Source organism: Chelonus insularis, unplaced genomic scaffold, assembly GCF_013357705.1.
Source record: "Chelonus insularis isolate UGA/USDA-ARS -01 unplaced genomic scaffold, ASM1335770v1 contig_34_pilon, whole genome shotgun sequence".
In the NCBI taxonomy this organism is placed as follows: Eukaryota; Metazoa; Arthropoda; class Insecta; order Hymenoptera; family Braconidae; genus Chelonus; species Chelonus insularis.
Window position 1 is genome coordinate 292,870 of NW_023276514.1, and position 20,596 is coordinate 313,465.

The following is a 20,596-nucleotide window of genomic DNA, read 5'->3' on the forward strand; positions in this document are numbered from 1 at the left end:
TATATCGAATTGAAAAAGTACTTTGTCACAACAATTGATAATAATTGGTGTTGATTTTGTGCATTCGGTATTATCACCCCCCAACTTAACCATCAGGAGTCTATATTTGGTAATTCTGGAACGAACATTTCATCCTAGAGAGTTATTCATCGCCTGCAAAGATACAACCAAGGCATTGCTTTTGGTAAGATGATTTGATTCATTTTTGCTTTTCCTAAAGTTTATGGTAGATAGAAAATTTCACTATAAACACCACAGTAGTTTAACGAGCAACTTAGATAGTCACCCTATAACTTTACCATGAGCTCACATTACTTTTATGGTCTGAGGTTGACTTCTTCTAGTAAGGTTCGTTACAGATGATTGCGATAGCCAACATCGCTACTCTGGTAATTATCTGGTGGCCTAGAAGTCAACGTTTCGTTTTGTACTCGAGAAAAAAACCGTAACGGTTCAAAAAGTCACTCTAGTTCAGCAGCGACTCGAGTGATAGCTAAATCGATGAAACAATTTTATTTCTGTTCTTCTCAGTAAAATTTCACTGTTCCAATAAGAATACATGAGTATAAGCTATATAATGACATTTGTTATACTTTAATTAAAAGTTTATTAACCATTCATGACTACAAGGAGAGCTGTTTGACTTACTACAATAATCCATCTAAAAATTCTATGAAAATAAAAGTTGCGTTCGAGTCTTGACGAATGCTTGACATAGCTCACTTTTTTATACAGCATGAGCGAATAACTCTGATTATCACAACGTACACGAGAGAGAGGAAACGCATTTTTCATTATTAGAACATAAGTAAAAGCGCTAAAACACATGTTTTTTGCTTGGAAAAAACGTTCTAGTATTATGAAACAATAACGGATGTTGGAACGCATGTTTCACTATGAGGACATAAATAATACCGTTAGAACGTAATCCATATTAACAAAACATCAATTGGAACATTACGACCTATATTTGAGACTTTGAATATAAATTAGTTTATATAAGTTCGTTAGAAGATATATCTAATCATTAGAACAAAAGTGGAAACGTTAGAACACATAATATAACGTTGGAACATATTCTTGTTTATTTGAACGTAGTTTAGACAATTGGAACGAATATTGGACGATTAGAACATTGAAGAAAATTCTTAGAATAAATTCTCCATTATTAGAACATAAACCGGAACATTAGAATACATATTCGACTATTTGAACGTAAAGACGTTCGTTAGAACATACATTTAATCATTCAACCATAAGTTAAAACGTTTAATTGTATGAGTCAACGTTAAAACATCTTGACGAACATTAAAACATGAATAAATTGTTTGAAACATATGTGTTATGGTCAAAATATATGTGTGAACTTTTAAACACATAATTTATTATTGAACCATAAGTTGAATCGTTGATATACATATTAAAACATTATTTTTGTCTCATTATGAGAACGTGATGCTTCCATCACAAAATAAATAAAAATTTCAAATAATTCTTAGTAAAATTAATAATTATTAATTCAGAAATTGAAATTATTATATTATCAATTACTTTTATATTGAGTAATTTCACAAGAAATATCAATTACAGAAGTCGTTTGTAATTCGATCCATAAAATTACAAATTACTTTTTTAATTTGTAATTGGATTCTTTAAAACACAAATTACGTTATCAATTGATAATTTTAATAAACATCTCATTCATATACGATTTTAGCTGTACGATGGATTTCAATATTGATATCATTTCACTGGCATCACTGAAATGACCAGCAGCACGTGGTAAAAGAAGTAGATACAATCGAACGAGTTGTTGAGATGATCCCAAGGAGCGTAATCTCGTGGTCAATTACGGTCTATCATAAATTATGGCAAACCGCTACTGTACTCTGGTGAATGTATACTTATAATGGTTGTATTCAGGACGACTCAACACAACTCAGCATTGAGCCCTTATTGAGTCAACATATTTAGCCCGAACACAATCGTAGTAAACACATAGAAATCGAGTAATGACTGCTGGAGTGCTAAAATTGAAATGAATAAAAGTAACTTGATAATCAAAGTTAAAATTTATTGTTGTTTTTTGTTTTATTAATTATTAATAATAATTGAAAACATATATTCATTAAAAATAGTGGTTTGGTAATTAAAACCAAATAAACACTTGTCTAACCCAGAAAGCTTACATATATAATTTATTTTCAGTAACTAAATATTTATTTCACCACTCTCAAGTATGGGATTTGTTAACTATAACCAAATTTTGGTTGATAGAAAGAAATTCTTATCTCAGTGCACTATTATAAACCAATTATCGTTCAAATTCCATACTCACAGCTGTCAATTTTGTGGACTGGAAACAAAACAAAAGATGTTTATAGGAGCCAACCTCTCAGATGCACCTTGTGAAAAACTTGATATTAAATATTCAAATAATCAAGAAAATATAGGAGCTTGGAGTTATTATTGGTCGTTTGTTGATTGATTTATTGGAATTGTAGAATTTATCAATTATTCATGGCATACCAAGACTTAGAGATTCTTTTGTTTATGGAAATTAGCGATTGAAGTCTCAATAACGCAAGGAGAAGCAGAGTTGAGAACATCAAGTAAATTTGTCAATAATATGAACTATTGAGAAGAAAGTTGGGAGCCTGTAGTAAAGTAGAGAATCAAAAGCAGCCTGTCACCCTGTAGTTTTTTCATGTTGGGAGAAATCCTAACCCTAAGGGTTGTATTTATAAAGCTGTTACCAATAAAATGGGATTCTAAGAAAAAAATAGAAACGTGAAAGTAGTCGTGAAATAATGTTTTTGAGCCTGAAGATCAAGTTTCGGAATTACAATTAAGTTTTGTTGCATATTAGTTTCAAGTCACTTTTCTATATGATAATCTAGGAGAAGTCACGTGAAAGTAACCACCAATAAAGAGTATTGCACAACAAATTAAAAAATTTTGAGTTTAGAGGGAGATAAGGAGAATAGAAAATAAAAGATTTTCAAAACACAGTAGCGAGTCGAGTGTAGGCCCTGCCTGTGGTTAGTTGAGTGTACTAACTGAAGGAGCAGAGATCCCGCACACAAAATGAAGACCAGCAATGATTTTTAATTCCAGTAGAAGGAAGTCCAGAACAGCTTGGACTAGGATTGACAAAAGATAAACGTCGAAAGCTCTCGGTAGAAGTTGTATGATATTGAGGTTTGATTTGAATGGGTTAACAAGGTAAATTTGTAGTCGAGAATATTTTATAGTATAGAAGAAAATCCGTGAGGCTTAGTTTGTTCTTTTACTCATTTATTTAAGGTTAATAGTGGATTTGGTTAAAGAAGATTATACGTTATTGAATTTAGGATTTTGAGTTATGATTTATTAAGAAATATTTTGTTAAAGAAATACTCTTTAGTTAGTTTATGTACGATTTGTTGAGATCTAATTGTAACACGTTAAAGTTTAGTTTAGTTTATTTTGATGACTGTACTGGCATTAAGGAAGTACTACCGATACCGAAGGTGTTAAATTAGTTCTTTGTGTAATTTGACTAGTATTTTTATTTCGCAACACCGCGTAAAAGAAAAAGAGATATAATCTGTTTCACTCAGAATATGAGATCATGCGCATAAATCTATTGGGCATTAAATTCCAATTTTAAAATAAAAAAAAGGCTTATATTGAAGTTAATTTATATTATTCTATTTATTTCATAACATGTTGCCTTATTTAGTAATGTAACTGTATCAATAATAAAAATTATATTATATGTTTTATACTACAAAATGTGTATAACACTAAAATTCCCTCGTATCGCAGTCATGTATGTTTTAATTTCGCGCCCGTCGTAACCTATGAACGGCGTTGCCACATCTAAGTAACATAGTGCTTTTTTCTTGATTATTTATAAATTACTTTTACCACAAGCTCTAAACCTTGGATTTTATTTGAATACAATATACAATAAAGTTTTCTCTTTCCGTTGATATGACTATTATAGAGCCTGAACGTCCAGTTTTGTAAAATAAAATGAAGTTTGCAATTTCCCATAAGGATCAATGCTAAAGGACAAAATTTTCAAAGATTAATATCTTTTTTTTAGCTCACTGTAAGCCTTTGAAAATTTAACTGGTAAATTATGATATTATAATGTACTGACATGCCAAATTTTATTGAATTCTGAACGTGAATTCCAAAAAAGGTAGGACTACCTTAAGTTGTATTTAATTTAGAATGTTAAAACGATATGTTGAGAGTAGATAGGCTATGAGAACTCTACCGCAATTTTTTTTTCAAAAAGACGTGAAAAGTAGGGGAGGAGGAGGCAAGGGCGAGTCTCTAAGAATTTTGTGGCAAAACTCTCATAGCTGTAGACGTAAAAAGTTGAAAGAGGGTAGGTCTCTAAGGCTATTGCGGTAGATCTCTCATAGCTGTAGACTTTAAAAGTGGAACGTGGGGGGCTATTAGGTTTTGTTGCGGCGGGGGGTGAAAGGAGGATTCTTGAGGCAAGATATCGCCTCGGCAATACCTAAGTGTAGGCGTGCAGTGCCTCAGCATGTGGACAACATAGATGGGAAAATCTTTCTAGATAATCACTAAAATTAAACAGATGAGCATCGCCTTGGTCCTTTAAGCTTGAAGACTGAAGCTAATACGATGCATTAACCTGCAGCTGCATAATCTTAAATTGCTATAAAATCGAGAGAAATGCCCTGTGGGGAACATAGAAAAAAAATATTACTAGACAATTGACAAAAATTGAATATCAAATATTGCATGTAATTTTTTTTTCTTCTTCAAATAAACTCTAGGATTAATGATATGTACACAATTGAGTTTTTTCTATGATAAGAAAACCTTCAATCCTAAAATATTTATAAGATGTGTTTCAAACAATACAACTTTATTCCTTCAATTCTTAATTTTTATATAAGTATATAAATGATTACAATTTTTGAAACTAAACTTAAATATAAACATATAATTATCCATTTTCTAAATCAATTTACGACTTTGTCTATTTGATGGTTTATATTTAACTATTCTATCATGTAAAATCAAACAGTATGCAGTTGTACCCATGGGAAAAAATTCCTGAGCTTCAAAATTAAGTGAAACACCAACTGGTCCTGCTTTGATAGATTCATTTTGTCTTAAACAATCTATTTCAATGAACGGTCCTCTTTCCATAAAATTTCCTCTGCTTGAGTAAGCTCTTTTATTATTTTTATTAAAATAGGATGAAAGAAAATTCGTATACATATCATACAAAAGTGCATATTTACTATTTAAAATATCAATATTTATATTAGCATATGGATATCGCTGTGAATTTATATGCATAATTTATCTTTACGTTCAGTTCGTAATGAAAATATAATATATCTTGGCTTCTCCAGTGGATTTGATGTCTTTATAGACCAGATGTGTTTCGTTGTTATAGGTAAAGATGAATATTCATAGAGCTCCCGTGATATTAAGGCTATCGATATCGATAAATTTTTACTGATGTAACTTAACTGATCAACTTCCTTCGAATCAGACATAGTAACATACGGTACCAACCATTCAATTTTATTAAGAGTAATTTTTACATTTTCTGCTGCTGTTGTTGCTGCATCAGCTACTTCAGCTTGATGTATTGCATTCAAATCAATATTGGCTCTTATAAGTATTAGCTCATGTTTACAGTTGACGATGACTCGTTTATAATCCTCAGCAAATCCGAATTGTAATTGTAATGGTATGATAATGTCAAAATTTCCATTCAAATCGCATAGTTTTTTATTGTCAAGTACCATTCCATTGTTTTCCAAAGGATATTCTTTCTCTGGTATAAATGATGGAAATCCCTTTATAGGTGTTGTAATGCCTACATTTTTACTACGATCAATCTCAACACCATTTCATTCATATCTCATTCCGTCAAATAAGAAACAGGCAAACATTGTTTCGAGTGAAGATCTGTTCGATGTAACACTCCCATTGTCTTTTGTAAATTTACAAGTGATATGAATTTTTACATGGTAACATACATAAATCTTGATGTTGTACAGCTATACGTACCACATCATTGTTTTTATATAATGATGAACCATATGGCTGATGTGCGTAAATCTTATAATGAGATATAGATTCATCTTGAACAATTTTTTCATTAATTTTAAACGCCGTTGCTGTCATGGTATTAAGCATGAAAAACTGAATTTCAGTTTAACGACTTTTGAATTAAGTCTAAACCAAGACTTTCTAGAAACTGAGTGTTCTAAGGAGTCAGTTGTTTCACTACTCTCCTCTTCTTTTTCGTCTTCATCTGTTGAGATGTTACTCGTTTGATTGTTTTCTTCAAACTGTGTAGATTTGCGCATGGTTGAGGGTGATTATAACTTTGTTCTTCCGAATGAAAACTCTAAACTATCACCATTATATACTCTTTTATACTCTTATATACTCTGGTCTAGGTGAGACTAGTAGACATAATGCATGAATTGTATGAGCGAATTGATTATTTATGTATGCACCACTTTTAATATAACACTTTACACATATTGCATAAACACTCAATATTGATGTTGGTTTTTCTGATCTATGTACTTCTCCTGCTTTAGAAATTTTTTGCTCGAGAACTAAAAATTCACTGATAGAATCTTTAGATGTAAATTCAATAGCTGATTTTCCACTGTAAAATTCAGTGACAAGTTTACTTTCAAGTTTTAATAAAAGATTTAATTAATGATCTATCGACATTAGAAATATCTAAATAACTTTAAGGTTATAAGTATCAGTTGGAATTGGAATTGTACGCCATTCGTCTTTTATTTACTATCGAAATTTATTGTTGCCTTCATATATGTTTGGATTTAAATTAAATGTAAAAAAATCATTTAGCAGAACAAGTACTTGCTAAAAAAGCGTGGCAGCGCGTACTAGCTAGAGACGCTGGCTTAGGTGTAAAAATAGCAGCGTGGAGTGTTGTGAATGCTTTGAAACTCATGACACAATTTGGAATGGGATTAAAAAAAAAGAAAGTTAACTCACGAAAGAACAGAGTAGGAGGAGGACAAATAAAGGAAAAAACATCACAACGTGAACGTCGTCTACCTTTAACGAAAAGATCTGGTGGCCTGTTACCACTGCTTCCAACGTTAGCAGATTTAAGCAGCACAGGCAGTCAATAGCGCTCGAGCAGCAACCAAAAAGTTTGATAAACTCAATCGTCATAATGAAAAAATAAAAGTTATAGCTATGGGTAAGAGCGCTCATTTGTATCGATAGAAATTAGGAGAAGATTAACAAAAAAAAATTCGATAAAATTACCAAATCAAGCATTTTCCAATTTTGATTTGTTAAAGTATACAGAAAAAGTGAAAATACCATATTTTCGAAATGTTTTCATGAGAAATAATTTACCACCATCAAAACCTTGGAAAAATGAATCAGCAATTGTCAATTTAGATAGTAAAGATAGATTTGGAACTCATTGGGTGGCGTATAAAAAAAAGGCAAAAAAGTTGTAATCTTTGATAGTTCTGGTGATTTGCAACCACCCAGAGAACTTGTAAATTATTTTAATGTTAATCATATATTATATGATTATAAAAGAAATCAAGATCATAATACAACTAACTGTGGACGTTTATGTTTAGAATTTTCTAAATTGCTAGCTATGAATCTGACGGATGAAAAAATTTTTATTTTATTTGCATTCAAAGTATTATAGGGTAAACATTATGGCTGATTCTATGATATGAACACTTACTGGAAATTGATCATTATTGGTGGTTCCAAATTTTTCTCCAATCGAATTATATCACCTACAAAAAATTACGTTCTTGGACTTATTGACTTTTTTACATTTAATTTAAATCCAAACATATATGAAGGCAACAATAAATTTCGATAGTAAATAAAAGACGAATGGCGTACAATTCCAATTCCAACTGATACTTATAACCTTAAAGTTATTTAGATATTTCTAATGTCGATAGATCATTAATTAAATCTTTTATTAAAACTTGAAAGTAAACTTGTCACTGAATTTTACAGTGGAAAATCAGCTATTGAATTTACATCTAAAGATTCTATCAGTGAATTTTTAGTTCTCGAGCAAAAAATTTCTAAAGCAGGAGAAGTACATAGATCAGAAAAACCAACATCAATATTGAGTGTTTATGCAATATGTGTAAAGTGTTATATTAAAAGTGGTGCATACATAAATAATCAATTCGCTCATACAATTCATGCATTATGTCTACTAGTCTCACCTAGACCAGAGTATATAAGAGTATAAAAGAGTATATAATGGTGATAGTTTAGAGTTTTCATTCGGAAGAACAAAGTTATAATCACCCTCAACCATGCGCAAATCTACACAGTTTGAAGAAAACAATCAAACGAGTAACATCTCAACAGATGAAGACGAAAAAGAAGAGGAGAGTAGTGAAACAACTGACTCCTTAGAACACTCAGTTTCTAGAAAGTCTTGGTTTAGACTTAATTCAAAAGTCGTTAAACTGAAATTCAGTTTTTCATGCTTAATACCATGACAGCAACGGCGTTTAAAATTAATGAAAAAATTGTTCAAGATGAATCTATATCTCATTATAAGATTTACGCACATCAGCCATATGGTTCATCATTATATAAAAACAATGATGTGGTACGTATAGCTGTACAACATCAAGATTTATGTATGTTACCATGTAAAAATTCATATCACTTGTAAATTTACAAAAGACAATGGGAGTGTTACATCGAACAGATCTTCACTCGAAACAATGTTTGCCTGTTTCTTATTTGACGGAATGAGATATGAATGAAATGGTGTTGAGATTGATCGTAGTAAAAATGTAGGCATTACAACACCTATAAAGGGATTTCCATCATTTATACCAGAGAAAGAATATCCTTTGGAAAACAATGGAATGGTACTTGACAATAAAAAACTATGCGATTTGAATGGAAATTTTGACATTATCATACCATTACAATTACAATTCGGATTTGCTGAGGATTATAAACGAGTCATCGTCAACTGTAAACATGAGCTAAGGGAGCGGCAAAATGAATGGAAGTTGTAGAAAAAGAAGACGATCGATGACAAAAGCCTACAGCAAGCATAATATTGAGCGCCTCAGTCAAAGTCACGGAAGTAATGAATAAATACATAAAAATGCTTAGAGATAATAATCAAAATATGGATAAAAAATGTAGCGTAAGAAAACTCCAAGAAAATGTGTTTTACATCGGAGATTCAGGAATTGTTTTTCAGAGTGATAAAATTCTCATTGCTGATCGAGTTTATAGAATCACGTTGGGGCTACTCGAATCATTATGTAAAAATCTACTTAATAAACTTGCTGTTGATGAAAGAGATAGAAGAATTTATGGTAAAATTGTTAAATATAAATACATGGCAAGCGGACTTGGTTGATTTAACTACCTGCTCATACACCAACAATAGATACAAATATATTTTAACAATTATCGATATTTTCTCGAAATAAGCCGGAGCTGTACCGGTCGAGAAAAAAAAAAGAAAAGATGTCACCGATGCTATGAAATCAGTGTTAATACAGAAACGAGTACCTCAAGAATTACATGTAGATAGAGACAAATAATTTTATAATAAAGAATTTCAAACACTTATGAAGCAATACATCATAGAAATGTATTCACAAATCTACAGGCGTCTATATGTGAACGATTTAATCGTACATTAAAAAATAGAATGTGGAAATAATTTACTAATACGTAGTAATTATAAATGGATTGATATTTTACCTTCTCTAATAAAATCATATAATAATACGATACATAGTACTATAAAGATGAAACCGAAGGATGTAGCTGTTGATAGTGAAAAACAATTGCTGCATGATATTTATAAAGAATATTTACATTACATAAATATAAACATACATCCGGAAAAGGATATACACTCAATTGGACAGCTGAAATTTTTACCATTAAAACCATCAAAAAAACAAAACCTGTGACATATGTATTGATTGATTATCAAGATCAGCCGATTGAGTGACGATTCTACACCAAGAAATTAACCAATGTCCAGTATCCAGATGTCTACCTTGTTGAAAAAGAGTTAAAACAGCAGAAAAATAAAGTCCATGTTAAATGGTTAGGTTTTTGTTGGTTTAAGTCACATAACAGTTGGACAAATATAAAAGATTTGTAATTTTATTAATTTAAATAAAAAACGTACAATTTGTATCAATAAATGCTCCTAATAAATAAAAACATATTATTAATTTCTTTTTTGTTTTTTTCCTTTGCTCTCTCATGTTTTCAATGTGATTACTATATTATCATTCTTATACCCTCATGAAAATGTATCATTTTTTCTTTCTTGCTCAATGCGAAATATTTTCTTATTATCAAATAAACATTCTATATGATGATCAAATGTAATCGATTTTATCACAGATGACTTCACTTCTTTAGCTTTTACTTCATCCCCCATACTTCTGATTTTTTAGCTTTTATTTCATCTTTATCATTCATTACCTTGAATGCATACATATTAGCTCTAAAACAAATAAAATGTGTCATGATTTTACCATTATCTTTATCTTCTATTAATCCAATATGTTGCGAGAGGTTAATCGGAACCTGTCAGCTGAATTCGCTCTCGTCCCAGTTCATGCTTAGTCGATTCCAACCGATCCGCTCGCCCTATCCTAGCTCTTCTTTCAGCGCTCAACTAATTACAACTCGTCTTCTCCAACCTAGCCAGTGATAGTTGCTCTATCGTTGTGCTAGGTTTACCTACGCTGGCTACAACATGTTTGCAGCCATTAACGCTTACGCGACGCTCTAGTACGCGTGCTCTTTCTACCGCTTTTTCTATTTTCTCATTAAATTATTGCTCTAAGCTCTATTCAAGTTCAGAAGGTCCCCGAAAACTCTGCTAAGTTCTACTAGTGTTCATAATTCCTTGTTGAAGTGATTAATAATTTTTTTTTTTATAATGAAAAGATAATAAAGCTGAAGAAAAGTGTCTTTTTTGTATGTGCACCTCTCCTGGCCACATCCTACGGCGTAGCTCATCTGTTATCGATCTTTTGGCTCCAAATTATCAACATAAATAAACTAAATCAACGATTTTCGGTTCTCGCAAAACACAATAACGTTTTTATTTGCCAAAGGTATACCCCATATATTATCCTTTTTATACTCTGACAAATCAAATTCATCTATATCCTTTTTAATATGTTTATAGATGTCAGCATTTTTGAAATGATAAATCAAACTATCAGTATCGGTATACCTTAATTTAGCTTGTTCAAGACGATATTTTTAAAGTATATGATTATAATAAAAATCATAATTATAAATTTTCGAAGTATCACGAATACCGAATCAAATATATAGAGGCTTATTAAATATTAAATTTTTTCTTTTAAATTCTATCGCATCCAAATTTTCATTAAAAATTACACTCGAATGATAATTGGGTTTAGATATGTAATCATTCGCTTTATAGCGCTTCTCCCATTCTGTTACAAGTTTGACATCTCTATGTTTTCTGACATTTTCCATAGTACTTCCGAAAACAGCATTATTTATTGACTTTCAAAATCATTTTTCGCCTCTTTTCTTTTATCTGTATTTAAATCTATACATGGCTTTAGCTATCGAAATTGTTTAAATTTCAAAACTCTAAATATTTTTGTTATTTTCAATCCTAATCTGATACATCGTTTTAAATTTCCATAGTGAGTAATATCATTTTTTTTATTATGTAAAGTTGTCATTAATTCGGAGTACTTTGAATAAGGTGCTTGAAAATGCTCGAGCAAAGTGGCAGATATTAATGCCTTTCAAATAAACTTGGAGGGTATTCCCAGTCAACTTCAAATATATAACCAGTAAGATCATGATCGCTTATTGCCATAATACCGATTTCTGGCGTAGACCATTCAAAAGAACCATATGGTACAGAAGAGCTTATGGCTGCTCCGTACGAATTGTTTCCATCATAATGAATTAAATATGATACTTCGTCATGCCGCTAATAATCGTCATCCATACATTCATTATTTGCCTCAGCATATCTATTACAACATTGTGATACTCCACCTCCACCTGTATCAGTTAGAAGACAAACATCTATAGTTAAATATAAGTCATAATATATCATAATATATATTTTCCTTTATTAATAGGAATGATGGTTATAGTACCGGGAAAATGTGATGATGATAGTTATTCAATAAGAAAATGAAAATCGTATCCCGATAAATTATGAAAAACAATTATGGGTTCTATTTTAAAATATAAATTATACTCATTATGAGCAGGAGCACAAAATTTTCCTGTGAATTGGCAATGGTTGCGAGCTCTTGGTTGATTGAGTTTGATGCACTTCTCACATATATGACGATTTTTTTCTGTATAAAAATAAGACTGCTGCTCATCACTCAATGGATCCATTGACTTGGGATTATCAATTATTTTATTAAATTTTTTGTAAAATTCATGTAACTCTGTCATAAACCATTTTATACCATCTTTTCCACGTTTGAGAGCAAATCTCGATTATGAATCATCATAAGAGCAATGTATATAAAAAGCTATACTATGGTATATGTTTAGATCTTTTTCCAAGAGGTGGTTCGATAATGTACTCTAAATCAGCATTGATTACAAAAGGTACTTTTTCTTTATACATAAAATTTTTAATGAGAAAACAGTATTCATCATTTTTTTTTATGTTTAAAACAGCTTTTCTTTTTATCGAAATAAAAAGATCACAATATGTACTTATTTTTTTTTTTACTCTTCTTGATATATCCTTTCAAAGGTATATACCTAGTAATATTTATCTGTAAGCTATCGATTCTAACCAATGACCATCTCGAGTCACGTTCGTGGAACTCTTCTGTATCTTACAACAAACGCGATATAGTATAATTTAAAAAATGATCTAACAACTCCGTCGAAATAAGTACTTGTATGTTTCAGTATTGAAATGCTTTTTTTCATACACTATCGAATCTTTTTCTATATTTTCAAATGTGCTAGCTAATTCAAAATTTACGAGTAAATTGGTTTTTAATGATTGACAATATTCAATTTTATCAATTATTAATTTTTCACATTCTCCGAGAAAATTTTTTAAATTTACATATTTTAATCCAAGCTTTCTTATTACATGACTACGTAGGCGATTTTGGCAGAAAATTATTGTTGTAGATGATGTATTATTTATCGCACCACCAGTCACAAGTTTTCTAAGTTACTCGTAAAAACTTTTAAAAGAATCATATTCTTCAGTTGAATTTTCCTAAAAATGAAACGTAGCTCCGTATTCTAGTATATTACGTCCTTTGGGGATTTCTCGTATTACATTTCCAAGTTCTTCAAACGCAAGTCTAACTCTCACAATGTTGTTCGAAAGTTTAAACTTTTGACATAATGGCAATGATGGATATTTTAAATTATTCTCTGCCAATGTCCCAAAATCACTTGCTAAATCCATCCAACGTCTAACTGCATCTCCATCACACTGCTCTTGTTGTTTAAAATAACGGCAAACTGACTCTATTTGCAATAGTAAAAGATTATAAAGCTTATTTAACCGCTTAAAGTCCATCGTATACTCGCTTATTTCGACTGAGTGAAAATTGTGTAGCATTATATACGTATTTCGATTTTGGTTCACCCACCCGTTAAGATAGAGAAAAATCGATTCGACGACTTGAATATTAAAGAGTAGAGGAAAAGGGAAAAGCGGATACAATGGAAAGTGCGTCAACGCCTCTTCAAATGCGAGGGAAGAGGAAAAGTCAAAACCTTTAGTTAGCGAAAAAAGGGTAAATTTTGAAAATAGTAGGCATAAAATTAGGGTAAACAGTGCTATAAAAGCTAAGACTTTTCGGATAGCAAATCACTTTTAAACGAAAAGTTGTTTGATATTTTCTAATCGTTGTAAGCTAAAGAATATCTTTTTTCTTTGTGAATAACAATTGATCTATCAGAATTCAACAACATAGCCAAAAAAATCATCGAAACAAAGAAAACGAAGGATCCGGAATTATCCAAAAGATATGAAGTGACAGAATTAAATTTGATTGTGACTAAGTACGGTTGGTGTGGCAACTCTGGACGACGAGTTTAGAGTATTCCTTCTAAAGAGAATTGTCAAAGTATTGGGGGCAAAAGATAAAAAATAATTGCTCGATTTTCAAAAGGCATGCATGGATAATCATTCATACATGAAATATTATAGGACTGGATGTAACTCGTTGGAATTCTTTCATGAATATGTTCCCGTCTTATAATCATTTGCAAGTTCCATTTGCATATTCCATAATTCACTTTAACATTTGTGAAAGATTGAATAAAAAATCTATGTAACAATATTAATGTTTTAACATTTTTATAAAAAAAAAAAAAATTATTCATTCCCTTTTATTTATCTATGTGTTCTGACTTCGAGTCGGCCGAATGAGCAAACTGACAACTAGTGGACTGTATGAATTAAGAGCAGAATAAGAACAAAAGGTTGGATGCTAGAAGGTTCAAAAATATAGTCTTTTAACACAGACTGCTTGAGTTTTATAGTTTTTATTCAACAATAACACTTAACTTAAACAATAGAAATTCTTAATCACTAAGGTTAGGTGAATTGACTGTACATTAATTGTTCATACACTTCTGAGTTGTCTGATGGTTATTTTGTCACCAAATAACAGAGTCTCAAAAAACAGTGAATAGCAACATTCACAGTATACACCAGAGTTATTCGGGGGAGCGATGTATAGGTGAATGTCCGTGAGGCACTATGGCGTCGACGCCAGTTCAGCTTCGCGCCCAAAGACACTACAAACTGAATATACTGGACCAATTGCACTGATGAGAGTAATTTGATGATTCACGTTTCTTCGTGCGAGCTGTCTGAGTCTATTTGACCGTACGTTATTGTACAACGAGTGAGCTGACTGCAAAGAACTACGATTTGACTGCGAAAACTTATACAGAGCTGACCGCGTGATTTGCCTGGAGCTAACTGACGCCACAAGTGCTCGACCGCGTGCTTGTTGGCGTCACTAGGGCCGTAGAGTTGCCTGCTGGGCCATGAGGGAAATACTTCCCGATGATTGGTCCAGTGAGTTGACTGACGCGCCGGTGGACAAGTCCGGCATTAACAATTTTTTAATATTTCTGACTAACTGACTTGGGCCCCTCCAAGTCAGAACACTATGTTTGATGAGAAGTAGGAGATAATAAGGAGAAAATAATTTTCTATTTTTATATAATATATATTGAATTGTTTTTTTTTTATAGGAATTAATTTTTAGCATTATTACACATAAAACATATGAAACAATCTTATTTAAATTTAAAAACTTCTGCTGACCCTTTATTACAATGTTCAAAGCATTGCTTGTACCCAATTATCAGCGGGTGATGTTTTCATGCGAACGACAGCTTTTCCAAACATAATCGATTTCATTGTAGGCATTGATCACCATTGTTTGGAAGATAAGTTCGAAAGTCCTCAGTTTTCATCAGAGCTATACTCCTCAAGTTTAAATATAGTAGTTAATGAGCATGCACCTCAATGTGTGCAATAGACTCATCAAATATGACACTTTTGCTTATTGCTGATTTTTCTTCTTGCATGGTAAAAGACATGCAAGACAACACACTTTCACTTTAATTTTGTTGCACTTTTGCGTATTTTTAGTCCCAGACTTTGTAGGAATAATCGATTTTGATAAGTTAATCGTTTGAGTTTTCTTCGATAACTAATGGGATTCAGGCATGATATGTTAGTTTTATGGCTTCCCCCTACTATTAGTTTATAAACAATCCCCATCACGTAACTGATTTCAAATGTAAACGTAATGTTACAGTATCACCACGTTAATTAACCAATTGACTGTCTTGATCAATAATGCGCAGTTGTAAATTATGTATTGTCTATACGGTGATTGGAAGGTAAATGACGTTCGATGGAACTTCATTGATCTTATATCCTGGTGAAACTGATGGGAAAAATTCGTGAATCATATGTACCAACTGATGATTCATGTATGCTCCTGTAGTGATATTACATTCAATCCTTAATGCATTAATTTTCAAGATAGACACTGGTATATCTGATGTGTGAGTCAATTTTGGAAAAATAACTCGTGGACTAAAGCCCAACAAACTACCAATAGAATCATGCGGTTTAAAATTTATTGTTGCATTTTCACTGTAAACTTCACTGTGTAGTTCATTTTTATTGGGCTTAAGAGAAATTGATAATTGAGTATCACCTTTCTTTAAATAATTTTCAATGTCTTCAATTTCATAGCTTCCTGTGGGTATTTTAATACTTTTATCTTCACCAATGAGTGTATAATAAAATTTATTGTTACCATAATCAATACTTAGAATGGTATTGAAGGTTAACAATTCCACAAGTCCTAGGGTATATTTTTTAGATGATGATAATTCAATTGGTGGAAAATAAAACGCTTCTGGAATGGACGTTTGTCCAGACAATGTCAACGTGAGTAAATCATCCATGACTAATACTTATTGGAATGTGCATATTCCTTTTATACTTTGCTACGTAAAAATTTTAAACACAAGTGTCCGAAATCATCTGTACTGTAATCTTAATGTTTTTCATGATTGTACAGTATTTTATCAACATTAAGATACTTCATAAGCTTATGTGGTGGCTGCAAAATGCCAAAACTGTCATAATATATAACTTTATTACCACGTTTTTTATATGCCACCCAATGTGTTCCAGATCCAGTTTTATCATCGGGATTGATAATTGCTGATTTATTTTTCCACGGTGTAGATTTTGGAAGACCATTTCGCATAAAAATACCACAAAAAGGGTATTTCCATGATTTTTGCCTATTTTTGAAGTTCAATATCAGTCAGTGCACGATGGGGTAAATTTAAAAGTTTTTTTTTGCCGGTTTTAAATACAATCCTAATCCTCCCTTGTGCGGTTTTAGACGTAGACCTTTACCCAAAGCTATCGCTTTATTTTCTTCGTTATGTCGTTTAGCTTCTTCTAATTGACGTTTGGCGTCTCTAGCATCATTAATTGCTTTTGCAATGCCAGCAGCGTCACCTGCTACAGCACGAACTGCATTCAAACCTGTAAAAAGAGGTATAAGGGGTTGAATACCCTCTACTTTTGGCGGCATTGGTATAATACGTGGAACGTATAATACGTTGTCGTTTTTGTTTTTTTCTTTCAAACCCATTCCCAATTTTGATTTAACTTTCATGACGTCGGAAACTCCTAAAGCAGCAATTCGTTCAGCAATATCTGCGTCTTCCGTAAAAACACGTTCCATAGATTTCTCAGCAAGTATTCTATCAGCTGCGTTTTTGGCTCCAATGTTATCTCGATTTTGCGAATATGCAATATCGTGTTTGATAGATTAATGAGTCACAAATACTGTTTATTTCAATATTTACTTCATTTTAAGTAAAAATACCAGGAACACATACAGTCACTATAATGTAACAGAGCAGAGAGAGACGGTCAAGCGTGAGCTGGTGTTGCAAGACGCAAGGTTCAAAATTACAAAATTATATTTAACACTCCTTCTGAATTTAAGCCCTTTTCAACACTGAACATCAACAAAAAAGCTTGCCAAAAATCCTAATTTAAGATAACTATTTAGACATAAAATATCTTTCTGAAACTTTAACGAAGTGAGCTGAATGAAAACATACCGAGTTTAGCTCTCAAAAATTTGAATTTATCTTTTGACAATGCTCTTGTAAGTATGTCTGCATACTGATTATTACTACTAGCAAACCTCAGAACAATAATCTTCTGATAATATTTCTCTTTAATAAACTGGTATTTGATTTCAATATCTTTACATCTCTTGTGAAAGTTTACATTTTTAATGACACAAATTGCACTTCGGTTGTCCAAATAACGACACATAGAGTCTTGTTTGTACTGATCTATGTCACTCAAAAATTGCCTAATCCACATGGTTTCCTTCGTGGCAGCGCAGACTGCCATGAATTCTACCTCTGTTGTAGACAAGGCTACTGTTAGCTGTCTTTGACTGAACCAAGTTACTGCTGCTCCATTCTCAATGAACACATAACCAGTTACAGAGCGACGTGTATCCAAATCATTTGCTTGGTCTGCATCACTATAACCAGTGACTTCTGCAGGTTGTGCAGTTTGTGAGTAGCACAGCTCATACTCCTTTGTATCTTTCAAGTATTTGAATATCCTTTTAACTGCATTCCAATGGGTTTGCTTGTAATTATTCAAAAATCGACTCACCAGACTGACAGCAAACATTACATCAGGTCGACTCACAATGGCCAGGTGCATTAGGGAGCCGACTGCCTCTCTATAGGGTATGTCTTTATCAGCCTCTCCTCTCTCTTCTTCATACAGTTTCATGTGTGGATCTACAGGAACACTGTTGGAATTAGCATCATTCATGTTAAATTTGGTTAGCATATTTTCTATATACCTTTTTTGGTGTATGAATATGCATTTATCAAACTGTTCTATTTGCATTCCTACAAAATTACTTGGTTTTGTTATTATTTTAATTTCAAAGATAGTTTTCAATTCTTCAGTAATCTCCTTTAATGCTCAGTTACTAGTAGAAAACAATAATCCATCATCGACATATAAACATAAATAGCATTTACTTTCCTTTACTATACCAATATTGACACATTGGTCAGCCTTGCTGTTCACAAAGCCAAAATTCTTAAGAACGGAATCAAACTTACTGTTCCAGCATCTTGGGGCTTGTTTCAACCCATACAGTGATCTGTTGAGTTTACAGACCATATTTTCTTCATATGCAAGCCTATCTGGAGGTGTCATAAATATGATTTCCTTCAGCTCCCCATACAGGAAAGCTGTTTTGACATCTAGTTGAATGACTTTCAGGTTATTTTGTACAGCTGCTGAAAGTAACAAGCGGATTGAGTCATACCTTACCGTCGGAGCAAAAGTTTCTTGATCATCAATGCCCTTGGTTTGAGCATATCCTTTTGCACATAGGCGTGACTTATACCTAAGCCCCGTTGGTTCTTCTTTGATTCTAAATATCCACTTGCAGTGTATTACTTTTGCATTCAAAGGTTTCTCAACCAATGTCCAGGTATTATTCTTCTCATGAGCATCTAATTCTTCTCCTATGGATTTTATCCACTTATCTTTATCTACTGAGTTCACTTCTTCTTTATATGTCATTGGAATATCTATTAATTGTTTACATGTTGACACATGTATATATTTCCTTCTGAATCATCTAGACTAACTTTTTTAACTCTGTTCTTTCTTGGTCTGAAAGTTATGTTGCTCACTGGTGGAGATGGAAATCTGACATCTGGTGTGTAATCACTGTCTGAAGTAGATTTGCCTTCACACATCGTTTCATATGAACATATACTGGTATCTTTATCTTCAGTTTCAGTGGAAATATTTTCTTCACTATTATTATTTCTGGTAGAATTCTTCTGTGACAGTTCTATTGGGACATAGTCCCTTTTGACAGTAGATTCTAGAAATGTACCATCCCTGCTTTTTATTACCATTTTAGTTTTTGGTATCACAAATCTATATCCTTTACTATGATCACAATAACCAATGAAGATCATTTTCTGTGCCTATTGTACATTTTGACATTCTGTTAGTGACGTATCACATAAATCACGCAGTAGCCCAACTCTGCGTGTCAGCCCAGAGTCATCAAATGTTGAGGACAATTTATCCCAAACTTTTTTAGCGGTGCGAGCCTCTTGGATATGCACATAGTTTGTGGGATCAACTGAGAGGATTATCTTTGTTCTCGCCTTAGTATCTCGTTTTGGATCTGGTTCCGTGTTAGATTCTATGCAGTCCCACAACTCCGCATGTTGGAGATATATTTGCATTGCAAACCGCCAAGTTGCACAGTTTTCCCGACCGGATAGCTTTTCAATTAATGCTATTTGGTTGTTTGTTGCCATTTTGTTTGAATTTATTCACTTTCAACACAAAAGTTTGTATTAACAAAAGTCACGTTGCCGGTTTGAGGTTAAGTTCACTTAAAATGTTTTAATCACTGTTTTTACGACGAGATTTCGCACTTTTCTTGTTCCTGAGCTATCTAGGCCCATAACTTGATAGATTAATAAGTCGCAAATACTGTTTATTTCAATATTAACTTTACTGTAAGTAAAAATATGCACGAATTCCTAAACATGTGGTGCGTGGCAATATAAACTTTCTTGTACTTTTCAAGCAAGATGACATGAATCTAAAATACATTTACGATGATCATGTAAATACTGACATGACTTATTCTCATTTTCGAGAGATATGTTCAATGTGCTGAAATAATGATAAATATGGCTTCTTGGTAATTGATAAAGACAGATCTTAATAATGGGCGATATAGAAAAGGATTTAATTGCTTTATAAGTATAAATTCATCGTGAATAGATTAAATTCTACATTATGTATGTGATTGTCAAAGTGTCAACATAAAAACTACGAGGCTGTAACAAGAAAAAAAAATTTAGCATCAAATAGCGAAAGCTAGTATAAGATATTTTTAATTGTTTTACAGATATTAGAAATATT